The sequence below is a fragment of the Acomys minous genome (genome assembly GCF_964271855.1).
Source record: "Acomys minous genome assembly, chromosome: 14".
NCBI classification, from domain to species: domain Eukaryota; kingdom Metazoa; phylum Chordata; class Mammalia; order Rodentia; family Muridae; genus Acomys; species Acomys minous.
In genome coordinates this window covers 86,126,547-86,149,490 of record NC_140496.1, presented here as the reverse complement: position 1 = coordinate 86,149,490, position 22,944 = coordinate 86,126,547, and the positions used below count along the sequence as shown (strand labels likewise).

Here is a 22,944-nt window from a genome sequence, read left to right as displayed (position 1 = left end):
TCAGACATTTGAGTAGGAACAGCATGTTCTTTGAGCTGTTCGTTTGGGTCACGTGTTTTACACTTCAGCCACTGCCCTGGGCCTCTGTGGCAGCCCCCTTCCCTCCCTCAACTACAGAGCAGGCAGATGTGAAGCAACAACGGAACTGACATCGATAAAGAGCGCAGCGCGGCTCCTGTGGAATAGTCACCAAAATCAAAACCCCGTCAAGATGTTAAAAGAAGCGAAATGCCAGAGCTTCTGTTTAGGGAGCAGTGGGATTGAACTAGGAACTGGCTTCAGAGAGGGTAATAAAAGCTAGGGTAGAAATTACTAAAATTGAAACCAGGAGATCAGTGAAGAAAGATCGTGAACACCAGAAGCTCTTTGAAAGAAATCACTATAACTAATAAGTTCCAAGCTAGAAGGCGGGGTCAGAAATGACAGAATATGATACTAGGTAACATGGGTTTAAAAAAAAAAAAGATGAAAAGACTGCTGTGCTGGGCCCTTTCATGACCTAGATGAAACGAATCAGTTCCTTGAAACACAAAAATCTACCAAACCTCTCATAAGAAGGTACATACCACCTTAAAGATGTATGCTTTGCTTTTAACATCTCTCTGCATGTTGTATGTGCATATGTTTGTGTATGTTCAGGTGAGGCTAAAGGTCGATGTCAGTTGTTTTCCTGGACTCTCCACCTCATTTTTGAGACAGGGTGCTTCCTTGAACTCCCATTTCAGCCGGACAGACTGGCCACCAAAGCCCTGGGATCCACATGCCTCCAGGTCCCATCAGCACTGGCATCAACAGAGACATGGCACCATGCCTGGTTTTAACATGAGTGCTGGGGATCCCAAATAAGGTTTCAGGCTTTCTGGGCAAGCATTTTGTTCACTAAGCCATTTTCCCAGCTCCTACTAAAGAAATGTAATTGACAATTGACTTCCTTCTGTTATGGTTTAGATGAGTGTCTCTCGGAGATCCACAGGTTAAAGGCCAGTATGGCATTATTGGGAGATGCTTTACATCTTTAGAAAGCAGGGCCTTATGGGAGGTCCTTGGCCTTATGAGAGGTCCTTGACCTTATGGGAGGTCCTTGGCCTTATGGTAAGTCTTTGGCCTTATGGGAGGTCCTTGGCCTTATGGTAAGTCTTTGGCCTTATGGGAGGTCCTTGGCCTTATGAGAGGTCCTTGCCCTTATGGGAGGCCATTTCTACCATGCTGGAAGAGGACTAGAGACTATAGTCTGTCCTGTCCTTGCTCTACTTCCTGGCCTATGTTGTGCGGCCTTATCAAAAGTTCAAAGCAAGGCTTTGAGAACCTCCAATCTGAGAACCTCCAATACCACTAACTAAATTAAACTTTTTTCTTTATAAGTTAATTGTCTAAAACATCTTACTAATTAGTGGGAAGCTAACACAACTTCTGTGCTGGTTTCTTCTCTCATTGTTGTGACCAAACACTTGACAAAAAGCAACTCAAGAAAGGAAAGATTTATTTTGACAAAAAAAAAAAAAAAACTTACAAAAACCCTTCAGTTACAAACACCATACTCATTGAGGAAAATAGCAAATAGCTTTCCCAATAAGATCAGGCAGAAGGCGTGGGTGCCCTTTGTTAAGTATGGTACTGTTAATGTAATAAGACAAGAATAAGAGATAAAATGGATGAGGACTGGGAAAAGACAAAACTTTACCTGTTCGTAGATGACATGGGCAGTCTGAAAGAATTAGCAACAAAAGACCTGAAACTAACAAGAAATTGTAGTAAGATTTTAGGATGCAGATCAATATGCAAAAATCAATCACTGTCCTATAAAGAAACAAGGTGAGCAGAAAACAAGCCGAATTTTAAATGAAAAACATAGCACAATTACATTAACACTCCCAAACTACTTAGACATTAATGTAATATGTATATATATATATATACATATATATATATATATTTCAATATCTATATGATGAAACCCATAACATTTTAATGAATGAAATCAGAAGAATTAAATAAATGAAGAGACAGCTATGTTCACGGTTAAGAAAATGCAATAATGGCAGTATATCAGATCTCACACCAAACTACATTCTGTACAATGCCATCAAGACCATTGACCACCAAAGACCTAAAGACTTTTTCAAAATATACAAAGACTGCTTAAAATCCACTGATAAGAAAACAACTCAATTTCAAAAAAGATGTCAAAGACTTTAACCAATACCTTACTGAAGAAGGTATACAGATGACAGATGACCATGTGAACAGATGTTCCATAGCCTACAATATGAGCAAAATGGAGATCAAAACAGTGAGGCACCAACACAGGTGAGAATGAGCACCAAAACGCCAGATGCCGACAGAGATGTGGACAGCCGACTGGCAGCTTGTGCTTGTTGATGCGAGATGGTTTAAGGCAGGGTTTTCAACCTGGGGGTTGAATAACCATTTAACAGGGATCGCCTGTGAAAGTACAGGTATTTACATTACAATTCATAACAGTAGCAAAATTTCAGTTATGAAATAGCAAGAAAAATTAATTTATGATTAGGGGTTACTACAACATGAGGGTCGCCGCATTAGGAAAGTCCAGAACCCCTGGTTCCTTCAGCACTTTGAAAGACAACTCAGCAGTTGTTTATAGCACTAAACATGTTCTGGTCACACAACCAAACAGCTGTACTCCTTTAGATATATAAAATTGTAAGCTATATTTATACAGACCCTAATATATTGACCTTATCACAGCTACTCTTATAACTGCCAAAATGGTAATAATGTCCACTCTGGGGTAAAAACCAAACAATAAAATATTTTAAAAAATTTTTTTTTATTTTTATGTGCATTGGTTGTTTGTGAGGGTGTTGGAACCCCTGGAACTGGAATTACAGCTGGTCATGTGGGTGCTGGGAATTGAACTCAGATCCTGTGGAAGAACAGCAGTACTCTGAACCACTGAGTGATTTCTCCAGCTGAACAACAGAATCTTATTCATTACTAAAAAGCAATAGGCTACCAAACCAAAACCAAAACCAAACCAAACAAAACAAAAAGACAGAGGATACTTCAACACATATTCCTAAGTAAAATGAGCCAAGCTGGCAGAGAGTACATACATGTACCCATGTCCCATAACCCCAATAACATGATGTTCTGGGAAAGGTCGATGTATAGTGCAGCAAAATGATGGTGGAAGGTGGCCTCGGTGGAAGCAGTGATTGACTAGATGGAAAGCAGAGGATTTTTAGCATTGAAAATATTCTGCACAATATTATAATGGCGAGTACACATCAGCAAACATCCTTCCAACTGCATGGGATGCACAGCCAAGACAGAAGCTGAGAGGCTGGAGGGATGGCTCTGTTGTTAAGAATGCTTACTGCACGTGCAAGAGGACCAAAATGTGGTCCCCAGTACCCACACTGAGTGACCCACAAAAGCCTGGTCTCCTTCTCCAAGGGATTGGATGCCCTCTTCTGGCCTCCACTGGCATCCACACATGTGCACATACATTCATATAGGTACACACACATACACATAAAAAATATAATAACTCTTTAAAAGAAAGGAAGAAAGGAAAGAAGGAAGGAAGGAAGAAAGAAAGAGCCTTAAGTGAAATCTGTACCTTGTGGATGGTGTGTCAATGTGGGTTGGCATTCATGGAGCACAATGGGAGGCTGTGATTGTGCATTGAGCAGGGTGCATGAAAAAAAATGCTGTTTTTTCTACTCCATTTCTCTATGAATATACAGTTTCTGTAAAAAAAAATGAGGGGAAAGGAGGGAAAAAGAAGAGAAAAACATGAGAGGAAGCGAGGAAAAGGAAGGAAAGAAAAACAAAGGCAAAAGGAGCCTAGGAAGATGGCTCAGTCCTAGAAGCTCAGCAGAGATGGAGGAGGTGACTTGGGACGCAAGCCAGCCCTTGGAGCTCCTTGGCCAGCCAGCCTGTTCTAATAGATAAGCTGCCGGATCAGTAATAGATCCTGTCTCAAAAAATAAGGTGGCGAGAGCTTCAAGAAGATGCCCAAGGTAGACCTCTAGTCTCCTCATTCGTGTGTATATGTATACAAACATGCACAGGTACACACACAAGAGTGTGAGTACATCACACTCCCCCCATACACATACACTAACAAAACAATGAGAAAGGAGGGGGGAGGGAGGGAGAGGGGGAGGGAAGGAGAGAATATTGTCTTCATGCGGCTAGATATCACAGCTGCTTGATAACACAGGAAGTGATCCCTCAGGCTGGACCAATGCTGACCAAATGCTTGCAATGGAAAACTGCCCCGTCCTGTGTGCAAACAGCGTGGACTAGCGGGAATCCACAGCAGCCCACACACATTTGATGACACTGTGCTTTTCTCTGAAGCCACTCCTTCCTTCTCCTTCCTGGAAGGCTTCCAACCAATGAGTATCCTGTTTGCTCTTTACCGATGGGTGACCTTTCATGTTGGGTACCAGTTTAATGAAATCATAAGGTCAAATTAGAATTCCCTTTGTCTTTGAAGTCTGTGTTTCAGACTTTCTGCTCCTTTGCCAAAAACCAAAGAGCCGCCTTGGATAGGAGGGTAAGGATAGGGTGGGTGCCAAGTGCTGGAGCTGTGGGAGGGCAGAGCCTGGTCATTAAGCAGGGTCTCTGCTGGGGGTGTGGCTTTGTGTGTTCCACTCCACACAGGTTTCATTTGGCTTCACAAACTTAGCCAGTGTCCTGACAGACACTTCTTCTGGAGGGTCAGGATGAATCTCTCTCACAGAATCAACACCTGCAGGAGACTTGATGGGACTGAGGGAGCTGGTCCTTGGGCCTAAACAAGACCCCTCCTGTTCTATGGCAGGATTTGAGAAATCTCTTTTTTCTGTTCCTGGTAGGGAAAAAAAATACTAGCTTTCCCACGAAATCTATTGTGTTTGTTTTCTCTTATTTTCCCAGCATTCTTGTACCAGTTTTGCCCCCATAACTATAAATTTTTTTTTCACTTTAAGCACTTTGAAAACATCATTAATTTGTGAAAACAACTTTGCGCTTCAGCTGCACCTTACACATAAACACATGTAAATGGAAGTATGTGGGGTTACAGGAGCTCTTCTAGATTTGGGTTTGGGGGTACAGAATGAGTGCATCTTCTCTTCTTTAGGTGCTTGTTTATAGTTCTGCCCTCACAAGATACCAAGAATGCCTTTCGCAGTTGATAAAGCTTCTCTTCTGCTCCATGATTAAAGATGAGCTCTTTGTAAATGTTTTCAGAAAGATAACATCAGTCTTAAGGTCACATGGACTCACAGATGATGGACGCCAGGTCCCTCCCTATAAGTCTTGATTATGTTGACTGCACACAGAGTAGCTCTACAAAAGAAAGAAAGAAAGAAAGAAAGAAAAAAAGAAAGGAGGGGGTTGGGTGTCCATCATTCTTAAAACCACTGTAAATCTTTTACATATCCATCTTGACTTCTGTGAATCCTTTCACAGCCATCTGTTTCCTGCCCTTTAAAATCACAGCACTGACTTCTAGCAACTCCCCAAGATGGATGTAGTCTCATATGATGCTCACTGGTGAGATGTCCACTTGAACAGAGCACCTGGAAGCAATATCATTTTGGGATGGTTGGAATGGGCAAGATGCTAACTGCACAGCCAAGAATAAGCCTTGAGTCGGCAGCTGCCCAATCTGGCTCTCCAAAGCCAGCAACAGAGGCTCCACAGAGCAATTCCATGGCACTGCCTGGACACCCCTGGCTGTAAGCTATTCCTTGAGAAATTGAATCTAGCTGCCAAGAGTCCTTTTATCCTCCAAAGGCTGACTGATAGAGCATTGTTTTAACAATTGAATTCCACTGTGGACTTGCTTTGATTCTGTTAATACTCAACTGCCTTTCCACTCTGTTGAAATTCTTACCCGGCTCCTCAACAAATACCACAACCATTTCTCTGTGGAGCAGTACCCCTGAGTCCTGAGCATTGATGTGGTCCTTTTAAAAATTATGAATAATTCTTTCTGATACATCACTTTCTGAGTTCAGGGGATTGACTCACCAGAGGAAGGACAAAAATAAAACCAAGTTTTGAATACTAAGATTGCCTGATCCACACTGTAATAATCACCCATAAGCTTTCTGTATGCTTAAGAAAAAGCAGGTTTGGTGATGATTTGTGCATAGCAGGCAAGCTGGTGCTTCCACAAGTCCTGCTCAAACAATGGTTTTAACCCTGGCCGTGTACTAGACTCACTGAGAACATTTTAAAATATCAACCCAAGGCCCCACCTTCAGAAACTCTAATTTAGTACTGATCAGCACTGAGGACAGGGAAACCCCATCTTTTAAAAGTTGCCAGGCCAATTCTAAGACGCTGGTGAAAAGCCTCAGCATGAATGTGGATCCAGGTCATAAATAGAAGGAATCTCAGTGGTGATATTGATTTTGAGAAAAGCAGGATCCCTCTTAGGGTTCTTAGTCTCATTAACAAAAGAATTTAAAAACAGACCGCAGTGGAAGCTCATGGATGATTTTATTAGCGAATAAAAGAAAAGACTGGGGCAGGAAGCCAGGAGGAGGACGGAGAAGACTGTTTAGGAACATTGTGATGGCTAAGCAGCCATATGGTAAGTGAGCAACCTCATGGTGTGGAAAGGAGAGTTAGAGAAAAAAATGAGCAAGCTCAAAGGACCAAAGGATGCATGATTAGAAAAAAATAAATAAATAATTATATATATATATATATATATATATATATATATATATATATATATATATATATATATATATATATCAGGAAATATGCTTTGCTGAGTAATTCAGAAAGACAGGCTGACTCACAAAGCTGCACCACTGCAGCTCTTTAAGCTACTGCATTGTAGGGTGGGAATTCTGGGAATGAAAAGTACAACATCCCATTAAAGGGATAATTATTCTGTCTGTCTCTTTACTGAGGCTTACAGTGAGCCTGTTTTTCCAGGGGGTGGTCCTGCCTTACTGAGCACGTCACTGATGCTGTCCAGCTAAAATGCTAAGTCTCCATGCTGGCCAGAGGTCTCCTTTTCTTGACTTGAAAGAAATAATTTCCCTTTAATGGGCCTTTACTGCTTGCAATGTTGATATTGTTATGACAATTGAGCACAATGTTACATAGAAGTGCCTTGGTTTATAATATATAGATATATACTTTATATATAAATAATATGTATGTGTGGAAATACTATCAAATAAATTACCTGCTACCTAGAGTCACAAGAGTCATAACCTGTCCAGGTAGTCTTTACTTTTTAGTCTAAGAGGCACTGACCCCTGCTTTTCCAGGATGCTTATGAGATGAGTGAGTTCATGTGTTGATTGGAACCATGTGGCCTAGATACTACCCCTCAATAATATCTGCAACAATTGATTTAGCACAGGGCTTCATGAAATAAATGGAAGGATCATTTGAGATACAAACACGCTCTGTGGGATCCTTCTGATACTTCCTTACAAAAAGTGTCACTGCACACGCATGCACAAACACCCTCCCCTGAGGAGTTTAGATTAGCTATCAGTATGAACTAGAACACCATGAGCTATGGGAGGAAGGGATGAGGGAGAGTTGGGGAGACTCATTGAATGGCGTGGGTGGAATCCCAGCGAAGAGTTGCTCTTCAGGGTTAATCAAAGCATCGGGAAGATTGGCCAGGAATTGAAAACCAGAGACAAAACGGCCCAAGTGGAGATCATTGCTATCCGTGGAGTTTAAAGGAGACCAAAACCCATGGGCTCATATGTTTGAATACTTGATCTCCAATTGGTGGAACTTTAAGGGAGGGATTAGGAGGTGTGGCGTTGCTGAAGGAGGCGTGTCACTGGAGATGGGCTTGGAGGTTTCAAAAGATTTGCACTATTCCCAGTGTGCATCTCTGCCTCCTGCTTGTGAACCAAGATGTGAGCTCTCGGCTCTTCCTGCTACCATGTCTTTGCTCCACCATCGTGGACTATGACCCCCTGGAACCATAAACCCAATTAAGGGTTTTCTTTTTATAAGTTGCCTCTGTAATGGTGTTTCATCACAGCAATTAAAAAAAAAAAAAGGAGCTAATCCCCATCTAAAGCAAAATGCTGAGATGCTAGAACTGGGTAGCAATTGAACATCACACCAGGTCAAACTAACCCAGGCACAGATGTGATTACAAGAACGAGAAGCAAGTTACTAAGGCAAGGAAGGCTGAGTGAAGAAACTAAACTATGAAAACAGACCCGAGCTCAGCCGGAAGGAGACGAGTGGAGATCTGCAAGGAGAGAAAGGAAGGTTCAGTTCCATCTCACACTGAACCAAAAGCTTGTGCAGGGTGACAGAAGCATAAAGCTCACCCTACCAGTCCTGTGGCTGTGTCCTGGAGGCAGCTGTACCACTGCATCCTGAGACCACTAGTGAGACATTCCATCACGATGCTCCTGGGCTGGTCCACCCTCTGTAAAAAGTTCCAGTTTTCTGCATTTTTCTCTTCCTGGCCCTGTCCTCTGCCCCTTTTGGCACCCAGCCATGGTCACATTCAGTGCCAGTGGGTATAGAAATGATATGGCACTATCAGGCATTTCATCTGCATTTGCTTCAAGGTCAGTCCTTTGTGCTTTCAGTGCACAGGCTTCTGCCACAAGCATCCCTGTTTGCTTTTTTAAAAAAGTCAGTGAATTGCAAAGCTGTCACATAATGCTGTTATGAAAAAGGACAAGGCACGAGGAAGGCTGAGTTTTTACTAAAAGACCTAGAAGAAAATCTGAATGGGGACTTTCCTAGTGAGGAAGGTACAATATGGTAGAGACGTAGTCGTTGAGGAATAGATGAATGAAACAAATGAAAATCTAGAAACAGACTTGCATACATATGGAAATTTCGGACATGATAAATGTGGTATCTAATTGGTGCTGAGAAAATTAGTTTACTTAAGAATTGGAACAATTTATTAATCAAGTGAAGAAAAATAGATTCCTAACTTCTGTTCAGATTAGCCATTGTGGACAAGAAGAGATGGTTGTCTGGGGACCTATGATGTCATCATGCCTTAGCAACAGTCCGCATTATGTGCATGCTTGCTGTTGAAATGGAGCAGGAAACAATGATGGTTAATTTGAAATTGGAATTTGGTAGGAAATACACATGATGAAAGCATACAACTATAGTCCCAGCACTCTGGAGGCTGGAGAGGGCAGATCATGAAATGAGGGTTGCATAGCAGCTTTGGGGTCAGCTAGGGTTACATGGAAAGATTCTGTTTCACAAAGTCAGGAGGAGGAGGTGAAGGAGGAGGAGAGGAATAAGATTAATTCTAAGATAGAGGCTTCTATTGCTTGTAACATTGTGATTGAGATTAATTGGGATGACTACAGAATAGTACTAAGAAACACACACGCACATACACACACGCACTGTTCAAGGAAACTGGCTGGTGATCTCAAGACAAACAATGTTATGACACCTAGAAATACTGGGTAAGCTTATTTTAAGGCCTCCATAACGGTTTCCTGCTCCCACATGTGCACATTGCATTATGGGATCCTAGGATGATAGATTATAGAGTAATGTAGGTCGGCTGTGGTTTTAGTCTCAGTGATGGCCCCTTTCTGAGTCATGCTGCTGCTGCTGCTGTAGTGGATCTATTCAGTGAGTCAGCTGCCTGAGAATTGCCCAGACTTCTGCAAGTAACCCCAAGAAACTAGCTGGCTCACCAAGCTGCAGTTGGGTGGAATGGTTTCTTTGATCTGTTGGTGTCCTGCCTGGCATGTGTCTCCCCAGGAAAAGTAACCCAATACTGGGTATCAGCAAACCAGGTGAAGCCTGAGGCTGAGCCAGGTTAGTCAATGAGATTTAATGGCATAGGCAGGTTTATTTGCTTACGCATCACACATGGCTGTGTTTAGGCTACAACCGCAGGATTCGGGAGATACAAGGAAGGTCCTTTGATCCACACGGCCAAAATTATTTAATCCTTGACTCTTCCAAGGAAAAAATTTGATCCTTTTTTCATAGACCACATCTTTCAAATGTAACAAGGGCAGGGGGAATGAGAGCAGAAGCAGCCTGGCACGCCGGTTAACCAAGCACCCACCAAACATCAACTTGGGCTGACATCCCCCCAGCCCCAGAGCTCACTTTCTGGGTTTCTAACAGTAGCTATGCATGGGCCTTCTCTGGCCCTCTTTACAAGCTGTGGCTCGAGAGTGGCCCCAGTGGATGAGAAAGAAGAAATCAGCATGAAATTCATCACATGCGGTTACATTTCTTCTTAAAGGACATATCTTCTTCTTCTGGTTTTGTTTGTTTGTTTATTTGAAGAAATAATGGGATTATTCTATTAAAAGGCTTGTTTAAGGGAGTGAGGTGTGATAAAGAGAATTGAAAAAGCCAAATTTCTCCAACCTGAGCAAGGATGAAGAATGAACCTGCTCTTAACGCTTATCAGGACTTTATTTTAACTCTTCACACAAATCACTAATCTGACTGTTTGCCATGGTGAGACAATTGAGTATATTTGCATTTTTTTCTGTGTGTGAGAATTTAATTTTTTACAACCTGCTGTGTTTTTCAGGCCCTTTAACTAATAGGCTTTTATCACCTTGTGATTGCCTAATTTTCTCTTAATTGCTTTATGACAATACAATTTATTTCGATCACTCCCACCCTGCAGTTTCACTGCCTAATGAAGGACTTAGGAGTTTACATGTGCTACTGTGCACTGGCTTAATTTTTCACCTCTTCTTCCTCATGAGCAGAGGAAGAAAACTGGAGTTGAAGGAACAGTACCTTTCTTGTGCTTTCCTTGGCAGAGTCATCTCTGGTCCTCGAGAGCCCTTTCTCCTGATTGACTTCAGCCTATGTGCACACTTGCCACCGAGGTTTCCCAGTGACTTTGGAATGGGTCTTTGTGACTTGTATACATATGCATGCATTGTATATGAACAGAGCAAGGCAGACAAGGCTATATAGAGGCACAGAGCCCCTCTGGATCTGTAATTTACACCATAGCTTCTTGAATGCACTGTGTACTAGACTTGTTAATTTGGATTAAGTGTTCATTATTTGGAGAGAGTGGCAGATAAATTTAGGAAAAAAAAATTCAAAGCAGCCATTTTTTTCTCTCTCTATTAAATTTATATAGGTAAAGATTCTGACAAATCATAATGAAAGTAGAGGTAAGGATTGGAATGCAACCCAGTAGTAAAACACTTCCTAGCATGCACCAAGCTCGTCGATCTTCAACAAAGCAGGGGAAAGAAAACCTTTGATATTAAAAATGGCTATCTTCTGACGTCACCCAGTCCAGGTAAGCAAGGGCACAGTATGTCACTAGGACTGGCCTGGGTTTACTTCTTGATGATAGATAAAAATCACACAAAGTGAAATCTACTCAGCCGAGGCAGCAGCTGTTAGAATGAGGCCATAGGCATGCCAATACAACAAACAATAATGCAAATTTTTATCTACCATTTTAATGATTTGATAATGGCTACCATCAATTGTGAGAGTCTACTCTGTGTCACCTACTTTATATAATTTTACCAACCTTCCAGCAGACTTAGTAAGGCACTTTCATTCTCATTTAAAACCTGCACTGACCAAGTTTACAGAAATGAGTAGGTGGCAGAACCTAGGTTCAGAACCCAGATTTTGTGACCATAAAGTATTCCTAAAGCCCTTGTAAAAATGGCATAAGCAGTATGTTCTCCTTTATACAAATGAAGATGGGGAAAACAGTATCAATCTGGTACCCAACCTACCAGCAGATAGAGTCAGGCAAGTGAGGCCTGGGTTCTTTTGAAAAAACAAATGGTCTTCAATCGAAATTTGTAGTCATACTGGAAACATCAGTGGAAAGTATGCTTGTGGGTCAAAGTACAAATACCTGGGCTTCTGCTGCCTTGTCTAACAACCAGTGAGGAACAGGAGGTCTCCTTCTCGTTCCCTGACTGGTCATTGACTCAATGGTCTTAGACAATTGGCCCACCTCCTAAGACCTGGAAAGTGATGAGGTTCAACTACAGTCCCCACATTTCCTTCCATATCTAAGGAGTGTGCTTTTATGGCCTATTATCTGTGTAGTGTGATCATTAGCCAGAAGGCCTGGAGCTATACTATCTATCTGCCTAAATCATGTCTTTATTTAGACAGAATACAGGTACTAAAAATATTAAATTTATAACAGCAATGATGCTTGGAACTATTGAGTCTCTGCCTGTAATTATCTAGTGAACTTAGGCCGTGTAGACAAAAACCTTCAGATAATTCAGGTCAGACTGAAGTTTAGTTGGGAAGATAAAATGAAAAGGGGACGTGCTGCTTTAAGAGTTGAAGGAAAGAGTTATAAAGGAAAGAGAACATGGCTCTGTGGCTAAAGTGTTTGCTATGCAAGCCTGAGGATTTGAGTTTGGGTCTTCAACTCCCCCAAACAAGCTGGACCAGGTTGGGTAGCACACACCCATACTCCAAAACTGGTGCGCTAGAGACGGGAGGACCCTAGGGGCTCACTGGCCAGTCATTCTAGCCAAAACAGTGAGATCCAGGTTCAAGGTGAGACCCTGCATCAAATGATGAGATGGAAGGATGAAAAGGAAGACATCTGACATTCAGCTCTGGCCCACACATGTGCACATATGGACAAAGTGCACCCACACACATGTGCATGTACACTCACACACAAGAATTAGGAGATTAATTCTACTTTCATGAGCACAGGAATTACAACCATATTTTTTGGACCATAAGGCGTACACCTCTGCCCAAAAGTAGGGATGGGGTGGGGGTGGAATTAGAATGTGCGTTATGATTGCTGTTTTTACTGTTTCTCTTGTTTTACTGCCCTAAAAACTGAGTGAGTCTTATAGTCCAAAAAATATGGTAATCGTCCTTTTTAGCCCTATTTGTAACCCATAACATTGCTCCAAAAACCCTATTCTCCTGATTATATTAGAATTCTGACATTGCCACCATGGCATAAACAGCATATAGGTGGTAGTAGATCAGGATTATGCATTACTGACTTAATTCAGGTACAATTTAATAACTGCTTTTATTGACCGTTCATATATACGCTCAGTTAGTTGTGCTAGTGTTGATATACTCAGTTGTTCCATTGACTTGCTTCCAATCCCAACAATTCTGAGAGAAACCAACGCTGCTACAATTTGTATTAACGAGGTCAGGTCACTTAAGCTTGAAGACTGGGTATCTTCATGACCACAGAGGCCAGCAAGCTGTAAAACCAGGACGTCATCCCACAGAAGGGAATCCCAAGGCTGGAGCACAGGCCTGCAGGTGGAGCACACGCTGTACACCCGGACCTGGAAAGACCATGTGACAAGGTGCTATGTGATTCCTGGAGTCAAGAAGCTTTCTGGATGTCGTGGTGGGGAGGGCCGGGGCGTCAGAGGTCGGGGGTAAACAACCTCAAATCACTAAAAATAGAATGAGCACGAGCAAAGGGAAGAGTAGGGGCCTGGGTTTCAACTGAGAGGCTGAAGAAAACAGCGAGGGGGGAAAAAGCAGAGGGGTGTGAGGAAGAAGATAAGAAAACACAAACTGGGACATAAGCAGCAGAGAAGCACTGTGGGTAGACAGAGGCCCAGCTCACCACAGTGTCTTTGTGTGATGACCAGCGTCCTAATGTTGAGTCAAGCCTGTGCGAGGAAAAGCTAACCCCTATTTAAGGGACAGCATAAAGTCAGTACTAGTACTATTCAAGGACACAATGGTAGTTGACACTAAGCTACCATGAGGTGCCTATGATGTTGGTGTAAGCTCTAGGTACATGGGGACAGTGCTGTGACAAGGGTACCATTATATCCCTCAGGTGACACAAGGAACTGAAAAGCTGAGAAGTGACTGAAGAGGCTGCTGATGAGAAGCAGGGTCAGGATTTGAACCCCGGGTGGCCTGAATCATTGTATTTTGTGTTCATGGCCACTTCTGTAAAATTGTCATTCAGGAAAAAAAAAATGCTTGTCAACCTTGCTGGATAACTACACTATCCATTTCCTTAATATCTTGAATTCATAATTTTGAAATCTCATTAAAAAAAAAAACTCTCAGGTCACATAACTGATGTAATAGTCTCTGATGTTATCAAACGTCTCAGATACCAACCAAGTCGCCTCAGTGTCGACCGCCCCAGTAGAAACAGATTTAACAGGACAAACACAGAGCAATATTAGAGATCCACCAGTCAGAAGACTGGAAAATCAAGGGATTGCTGAAAATAAATGACATGACTTCTATGTGAAATTTATATATATATATATATATATTTTTTTTTTTTTAATATATTCCTATTTTGTAAACCGGTGGCTGACAAGCAGTGAAATGCAATCCCGAGTACCACATTAAAACAAACCCGTAAAGACCATGTTTGGTTGCTACAAGAAAGTGGGGCTGTTATCGATCAGAAGTGATAAATGACACAAAGGCAAAACCCTGCGACTCTAAGCCTCAGCCATAGGCACAAATCTGAAGCTGGGAACTGGGGCCCCCTGGATGGCCTGCTGGAGCCGTGGGATAATGAGACTGGCTTGCGGCCACAGCTGTGGGTTACCCCAGTCCCCGAACCCACAAGCACCACCGCGCCTTCTCTCCCTGCCTTGAGGCAACCTTCAATTTCAGAAGGGCACAGAATCAAACAGACAGCAATTAGTGCGGCAGAGCCTTGAAAAGAAACCGATCGCTGGCGTGGAGAGACTGTCTGCAGAAAGCCAGCGTTTCCTTATTTGCGGAGAGAAACAACAAGAACAATTAAAAGTTTCAAATCAAGTGTAATTCCTTTCAAGTTGGGTTTGGTGAAATATACATAAATTTCCTATCGGAGCCTCGGCTCAATCCTGCGCTGTTTGTTTGTTTTACAGAACACTGCTTTCATCTCCGTGGAAGATGTCATAAAAGCACATTTCAAAAATTACCATTGGCACCCAGTTTCCTATTTGATTATGTTCTGGCACACCGCCCTGCCAGTAATACAGAGCCTCTATTTGGGTCGCTCCAATTGGAAGATAATCACAAGTACCACCTACCTTTCAACACCCCCACCCCCCATGCCGCAGCAACCTTGGATCTTGGAAGCCACAAGGAATAACTCAAATTATTTAAGAACGTCGGTACTTTCCATTTTAGTTTACCTCAGGCAAACTCATGGGGTGGGGGGGCCTTGAAACAGCGACACCCAGAGCACGAGGAGGCAGAAGCACCAGATACCAATTACAAGCTGGGAACTAAATACCATAATTAACAAGAGATACACTTTAATCTAAAATGAGTCCAAAATGTTGCTGGATAAAGAAAAAAGTAGAGTGAAACTCCATAATTATAATAAATGGTGCAGGTTTCCCCACGTATCGAACAACAAAGGTGGCTGTGTCTTTGGGATTCCGTAGGCAACCATATTACAATTAACACTTGACTGAAATAAAGGGCTGAGTGTAACAATAAACAAACCAATTGCACGCTTGAATCTCAGAGCCTGATGCAAACCAGTGGCCTCTCTCTCTCCTCAGTCTCAAACAGGCTCTTAAAGCCAGGATTATAGATAGTTTGCCTCCTTACCACTCTGATAAAATGTGTCTTTCACGCATGTTTTTCTCACTTGCAGGTTCCTTGTTTCTTTTGTTCTTTGCGGATGACTCAATGGCTAAAAATAATTGGATTTTTTTTTTCTTCTTCCCTGACATCATCTTTTGAGTCTTTTGAGCTTCTTCCGGAAGTCTGTTAATTTCAACAAATTTCTTCCCAGGGGCGGAGCCAAGGAGAAACCCATCCTATGTGCACTGGCCATGCTTGCTCCTCCGACAGCAGACATGAAAAAAAAAAAATCATGCTAACAGGCTTGATAGTTTGTTGTTCTTTGTCTGGGTAAAGATTAGTGTGTCCATTTGGGGAGAGAAAAGACAGGCAGAAGAAACACAGAAGCATTCTCTGGTCATTTTAAAGAGCTTCTGCCAAGATGGGCCCGTTCTTCGAAATGGGGGAAGGGGCTGATATGCAAAGGGCATTGTGATCCTAAAGTGACTCGTGACGTGTCAAGGTTAAAGCATTGCTGTAAGCCTGGCTGCTGGAACATTTATCTCCACAATGTCACCCAAGAGCTTGCTCTAGACAATTGCAAACAGGAGCACAGTCTGGAGACCAATTACAAATCGCCCCTCAGATGCTCTTAATCCTTTTGTTTCCATTTCTAATCAAAAGAAGGATTATTTTTTTTCCTAAGACAGCAAAAAGAGAGACCATATAAACAGTTTAACTCTTCAGCTAAAAGAAAGAGCTTGAGAGCTTTCTCTCCCTCAACCCTTTAAGCTACCGACGATCTTCCTTCCCTCTCCTCTTCATGGTTCTGAGAACTGCTCAGAGCGAGCAAAGGCAGCAACAGCTCAGCAGACGTGAACACAGAATGGTTTGCAAGTGACTGATCCAAACCCTAAAAGCAAACTCTCCCTCAAATGCCAACTCAACTGAGAAGGAAACTGGCTAGAACAATCAGCTACTGCTGCCATCTCAGGGATGGTGATGATGATGGCGTCTTATATACCAGGCACACTGCACTTACTGACCCTCCCCCCCGCCACACACACACACACACACACACACACACACACACACACACACACACAGCAGCCATCTTAGGAATACTGACTGTACAGTATTCGCAGAAAACTTGCCCAAAGTCATGTGGCCAGAACATGCTAGAGGCAGGAACCTGAGACTTCAGGCAACGTATTGTAAGATTTTGAACTTAGAAGTGCTATCTCAACATCTTTGAACCTCAGAGGGTCCCAGAGGCATAACTCTGAGATGCTCTGGTCTTATCAGATAGGTCCCTTTCCTCCTCTGCCCCTCAACCCAGCAGGAAATGCTTCCTTCCTGCCTAATCCTCCTGTGACCTCACCCAACCCTCAAACTAACGGGTTTCACTCTCTCTCTGATTGTACAATTGTTGAAACAAGCCAATCTCATCCTCCCGTGGCATATCACCATGTTAGCACTCCAAAGCTCGCATATCCACGGTCCCTTCTGGATCTTTCTGCTCCCAAATGCACCCTCCACAAGGCCAACATGGTATGTAGTGCCTTCCTCTCCTTGGCACTGCGTATGTGAGTGGCTTTAAAAAAGCTGCTTTTGATTTAATCTGCCTAGTGGCGGGTGCCATATGGCACCTCGTCTTGTAATATTTACAGGGAAAAGATTCTTCTTTGACAAAGTGAGTAGGGCTAGGTCAGAGCAGGCAAGCAGCCAGAGTCTCTGAGACCCACTCTGCTGCCTGTCCAGCCACTCTGAAGTCAACCAGGGGGGAAAACATGTGAAGTTCTGTCAGCAAGCTGGTTCTCTTCCCTTCCCAGGCAAGCTGCATCCTTCCTCCTGTTCTGTTTCAGAGGTGTGCCTTCTGGGGCCAATGCCAGCACCTACGAGACAGAGACACCCATAGGAGAGCTGGTGTTGGTATAGTGAAAGCCAGGGCCGTTGAAATTGCAGCCCGTGGCTCTGAAGCATCCACATCATGAAGGCAGATGCTAGTTTCAAACAAACAAGGTCATTTCCTTGGGCAGATCTGGCATCAAGCTGGGAGGTCCACAGTCAGTAACAAGCAGCACCCCCGCCCCACTTGCTTTTATTAGAAGGAAGAAGCCTTCAGGATGTAGCAAAATAGATGCCAGGTACACAACCCTGGGCTGCGCCGCTGTGAGGAAAGTCAGCACTTGGAGAGTCACTAAGTGAGAAACGATGGCCTAGGGTCAGGTGTCAGATAGGCATTTGCTAGCTAGGTGAATTTGGCAGGTGCTTAATATGTCTGAGCCACGGTTTCTCTAACTGAACAGTGGCTTACAAGACCGCTATGAAGACTGAGTCAAATACCAAATGCCAAAGACCTATTACAGACTGGGGACATGATAAGCAGGAGACAAGGGGTCCCCTGACTCCTTTTAGTTTCATTCTGGGTTCTACTTAAGACTTTGCTCCTGGGTAAATAGAGACTGGACAAATGATTCAACAATAATGATAATGCCTGGGAGTCTCGGTCAAGTTCAAGGTTTTGATCAATTCAAAGTCTGAAGAGACAAGTACTCATCCTGTCAGGAGTCTCCTCCACGGTCTACATCACGACACGGCTTTGTGTGAAACGGAACTTTTAGGTTAGAGGAGGTCTTTGACTTGTGATGGTATTTTTCCTGGGTTGCTTTATTTGTGCTTAGCGTTCTGCCTGTGTATTTAGGACAGGGACTTTGGGTTTTTCAATAAAAGGCTAAAACAGCACATCGGGATCCCATAGGGTACTACTTAGAGCAATAAATAGATCCTGGAGCCAGGGCTGCCTCCTGCAGGTTACAGCCAGGACGTGGCTCTGCTTGGTTGGTTTGGATTTTGAGATAGGATCTTGCTGTGGAACCCTAGGTTTCTTCAGGCTCCTGACCCTCCTGCCACAGCCTTGCAGTGCAGGAACCTGCCGAGATATCTCTGTTGGGTGTAATAGAAAGGATGAGGCTGAAATGTACAAAGACTCTTGGTTCATGTGGGATCCATGCAAGACTTAACTGCAAAATCTTGACTCTGCTTTCCCAGAGGCAGTTTATCAAGGAGGGAGACACACTAGCAGGGTGACACATTTTTGCACAGCTAAATTATTATCTGTATCTGGGTTGGCCCATTTAATTTGGTGGGGACAACAAACTCCAACTGGGAATCAGAGGAGGGATCAGAGAAATGTAGTAAGAGGCAAAATATGGAAGAAAAAAATCTGTATCTTATCAAGATAGTCTTAAAAACTTTTAACCAAATACTGTATATATTAAAGGACATGACCTAAGAATTAAAGAAATGGGTATAAATCAAAGTAGAATTAGTCAGGTTAGGTTAAATTCTGCTGTGTAACAATTGAATCCTCAAAATAAAAAATAAAAAATAAAATAAATTAAAAAAAAAAACAATTGAATCTTCAAATCCCAAGGGTTTGAAGCTGTGGAAGTTCTTTTTTTTTTTTTTGTATTTTACTTAAACAAAGCCTGTTGTTAGGTGAGAGAGAGAGAGAGAGAGAGAGAGAGAGAGAGAGAGAGAGAGAGAGAGAATATGAGGATATGAAATATGCTGTGATGGTTAATGTTTTGTGTCAGTTTAAGCAGTCTAAAGCCCAGATACTTGGTAAACATTATTTCTGGAGCTGTGTGTGAAGATATTTTCAAAACAGAATAGCTTTAGGATTAGCGAACTGAGTAAAGCAGATGCCCCACTCCCAGCCCCTGACCTGACCTGAGTGTGGTTGGATGCCACCCAATCTGTTGAAGGCTCAAATAGAACAAAAGCGAGTATATTTGTTCCTTGCATGAGCCATGGCACTCACCTTCTCTGTTTCCAGAACTTCCTGGTTTTCAGCCCACTACAGGAAGATACCCATTAGCCTAATCTGGACCCTCAGGCCATTACACTCTGAGTTAAATGCATGCCTTTATCTCACCAATGGCGATACTATATCATCTGTCTGTCTATCTCCTGTTGGTTCTTTTGTCTTCCTTACTCTCACTAGTAGAAATATTCTCTGGTTTTAAGTTTGCAACTTGGTCATGGTGGGTGTTATTATGTACATAGTCATATCCCAGGCCCAACTCTGCAAAGGTCCCAGAAACAGAAGCGTATGAATATTCAGTGAAGACTAACAGCATCAGCTACAGTGCCCGAACACGAGTGAAGAATGGGAAATGTAAACACACAGCAAGAATATGAGAACCCTAAAGAGCAGGAGGATCGAAACGCAACTCCTCAGACGTGCCCTCCCCCCTCACGCTGGCCCTTCCCCTCAGGCTGGCCCTCCCCACTCAGAGCTGCCCTTCCCCCTCCCCCCACCCCTCCTGTCAGATTGGCCCTCCCCCGTCAGGCTGGCCCTCCCCCCTCAGACTGGGCCTTCCCCCTCAGAGCTGCCCTTCTGCCCCCACTCCCCCCCTACCCCCCACCGCCATCAGACTGGCCCTCCTGGCTCAGAGTTGCCCTTCCCCTCCTCCCCGCCCCCCAGACTGGCCCTTCCCCCCATGCCATTACTGGGTGATCTAGAATTGACTTTAATCTTACTTCATAAACAGTACTTTTCCTAATTATAAAGTGATGCATGTGAACATTTGTGGGGATAAAAAAGAATAAAAAGGAAACTTTTAAAATCATAAGTATAATTTCACATATTCCCTGATATAATTATAACATATTTATTTACTTTCTCTTGTACTTTAAATTTTATGTTTTAGGATTAGACATGTTCTATGCCCTTCACCTATGAACTCTGTAGCAAATCTCTTTTAACTCTTACTTCCTCGTAAGTCTCAGTGGACCCAGAATCCTCCTGGTGGGAGGAAGGGATGTAAGAAAAGTTAGTGCCTAAGAGACATGGTGTTGTTGGGCCATACTGGGCAGAACAAAGCTTTAGGATACAGTTAATGACACATTCAGGGGAGGGCCATCTGCTAATAAAAGAGAAATACACACACACACACACACACACACAGAGGACCATGGGACAAGAAAACCAGAGTGTTCTGCAGAGAGCCAAGGTGACTAAGACTGGCAAAGTTCAGCAGAAACAAATAAGCTGCCCACAGCCTAAGCAATAAGATGCCCCGGAATGTAATGTCCGGGTTTGGGAGGTCTTCCACAAGACGGATGTGCTCTCAAGCTCGGCGGGCTGATGTGTCAGCCGGATGGCATATGCTTTCGTTATTCCAGGAAACAAAAATAGACTTTTGGTGAAAGACCAAAACAAAAAAAATCTCTGTAAGAATAAAGACAGGATAGTGAATACAAAAGCCTAGGGTTTGGAGTTGGGGGAGGGAAACAGGGAGAGCGAGGAAGGGACTGTTTAATGTTTGTTGAGCAAAATTAAACGCTTTAAACCTGTGCCAAGCTAATTTAGTAATAGGAGGCCTTGCGCTTGTACCTCACGTAATCTCCACGTTGCCTGTACTTTGAGATTCCTTGCATTGTCGCATGAACAGTTTGTGCACCTGAACTGATCAGACGCTCTTGTTCTGTGTGCAGCTGCAGTGTGGAAGGGTGTGACTCCGGGGAGAGGTCAGAAGTCCAAGGAGCCGGCCGATTGTAAAACACGTCCACACTTAGAAAGGCAACAAAGGGTGGCGATGCTTCCCGCTAGGAGGCTGCCCCAAAGGGCTCCGTCTTACCATGCCCCTCCTGTTGAAGGTGCCCTGTTCTGAGGAGGTGGCTTTATCTTGCTTTGCTTGGTCTGTCAAATCACACTAGAGGACCATCTGCAGAGGACAAGTGTGGCCCTGCCACCGCTGTGAAACTTCAGATGGTCGCCAGACACTCAACTATTACAGCTGATGGGAGGAAACATAATTCCAGAGGAATTACGGTCCTCATTGCTGGACAAGAACAGAGATACTGCAAACATCTTGTAAGTTTAAACTTAAGTAGGCCGGACACTGAGCAGAAGGAGAGAATTGAAGTAAGGAAACTTGGGTCCATGGGACCCAGCAAGTAACAGAAGGGCAAAAGTTAAGGCATAGTCATGAGACATTAAATACTTTACATATGTGGTAAGCTGGCCATAGTGGTACACATGTTTAACCCCAGTGCTCATCAAAGGCAGACAGATCTCTGTAAGTTTGAGGCCAGCCTGGTCTACATAGTGAGTTCCAGGACAGTAGGAGCTATGCAGTGAGACGTTGTCTCAATCAACCAATTTTAATGTGTCAAGCCAGGCAGAGATGACAAATGACATAGCCACATAGTCAAAGCTGCTTCTTTGCTAACCACTGCCCTGCCCTGTCTTCTATACCTCAGTACCACTGAAATTCTCTTAAGGTAATTAAAATATGTGTGTGTTCCTATGAATAATTAAGTATCATACAGTTTTTTGCTTATATTCTCTTTGTCCACATTTGTATATGTATGCACATATATTTTTATGTCCATACACACACACACACACACACACACACACACACACACACACACAAGTAAAGAGTCTTTAGGAGTAAGTTTGCTATGAAAGAAATCAATGTTGATCTTGCCAAATCTTTTGCTTCTATACTGCAGAGCATCTCCATTCTTCCACACAAGACCTATCCCGGTGGAACACACTGCCTGTACTCATCCTCAGAGCTTATTTTAAGTAATACTTGCTTGCTTTTAGCAGCTGTAATGTCACGGAGCACAATTAAGTGCTTATTGTCATTTAATTAAAGAGTCATCTTTTCCATTTCACCAGATCCTGCCCAGTTTCTAGCTTGATCGGGTACTTAGAGCTCAAAGCACAAGTAATTCATGACTACCAATGCATGACCAGCCATTCATGGGCTCCTCCATAAAGACGTTTCCCGTGACTCAGAAGTCACCTCAGCTCTTCCTGCGTGCTGGACTTCTGTCACACAGCTTTCTCATTTTGTTCACTCGGGGCTATTAGCTTTCCCCCTGACTCTTTTAAAGTCCGTTCATTTCTACAGAAACAAGAAAGCCACTTCTTTGGGGGGAAAACATAAATTTTTCCTGACCAAAATTGTATTAAGAAAGCCTATGATGCTATGAAATGTATCTTTGATGGGTTTAAAAATTCATAACTCTCTCAGAAGGTTATTGTGAAACTAATTAAACTGATTTAGCAGTTCATATTCTTATGTTTAGGCCAGTTCTTCGTTGGTTTAGATGTTTTTAACTCATGTGTTCATGTGCCTACCTGTGTGTGTCACACATAGCTGTAGATGACATATATGTACAGGTGCCCCCAAAGGCCAGATGAGAATATTAGATCCCTTGGAGCTGGAGTTACTGGCTGTTGCGAGCCATCTCATGTCGGTACTGCATCCTCTACAAGAGTAGCAAGTGTTCTTAACTGCTAAGCCATCTCTCCAGTCCCTTGGTTCTTAACTGTTTTGTATGATTCTGGAGAAAATATTGCCTATGATTTTAAAAAAATACTGGGCTTGGGATGGTGACTCAGTGGAGAAAACATTCGACACACAAAGGGGAAGAGTA

The 22,944-nt window shown here is 43.0% G+C and overlaps 1 long non-coding RNA gene across 1 annotated transcript in view; it reads right to left on the bottom strand.

Moving 5' to 3' along the window:
* LOC311583655 overlaps window positions 1-22,944 on the bottom strand; it is a 55,412-nt gene that overhangs the window by 24,828 nt on the left and 7,640 nt on the right. The window contains exon 2 of the long non-coding RNA XR_014774625.1: window positions 1,682-1,735. This is a non-coding gene — a long non-coding RNA (uncharacterized lncRNA). The remainder of the gene's footprint in view (window positions 1-1,681; window positions 1,736-22,944) is intronic.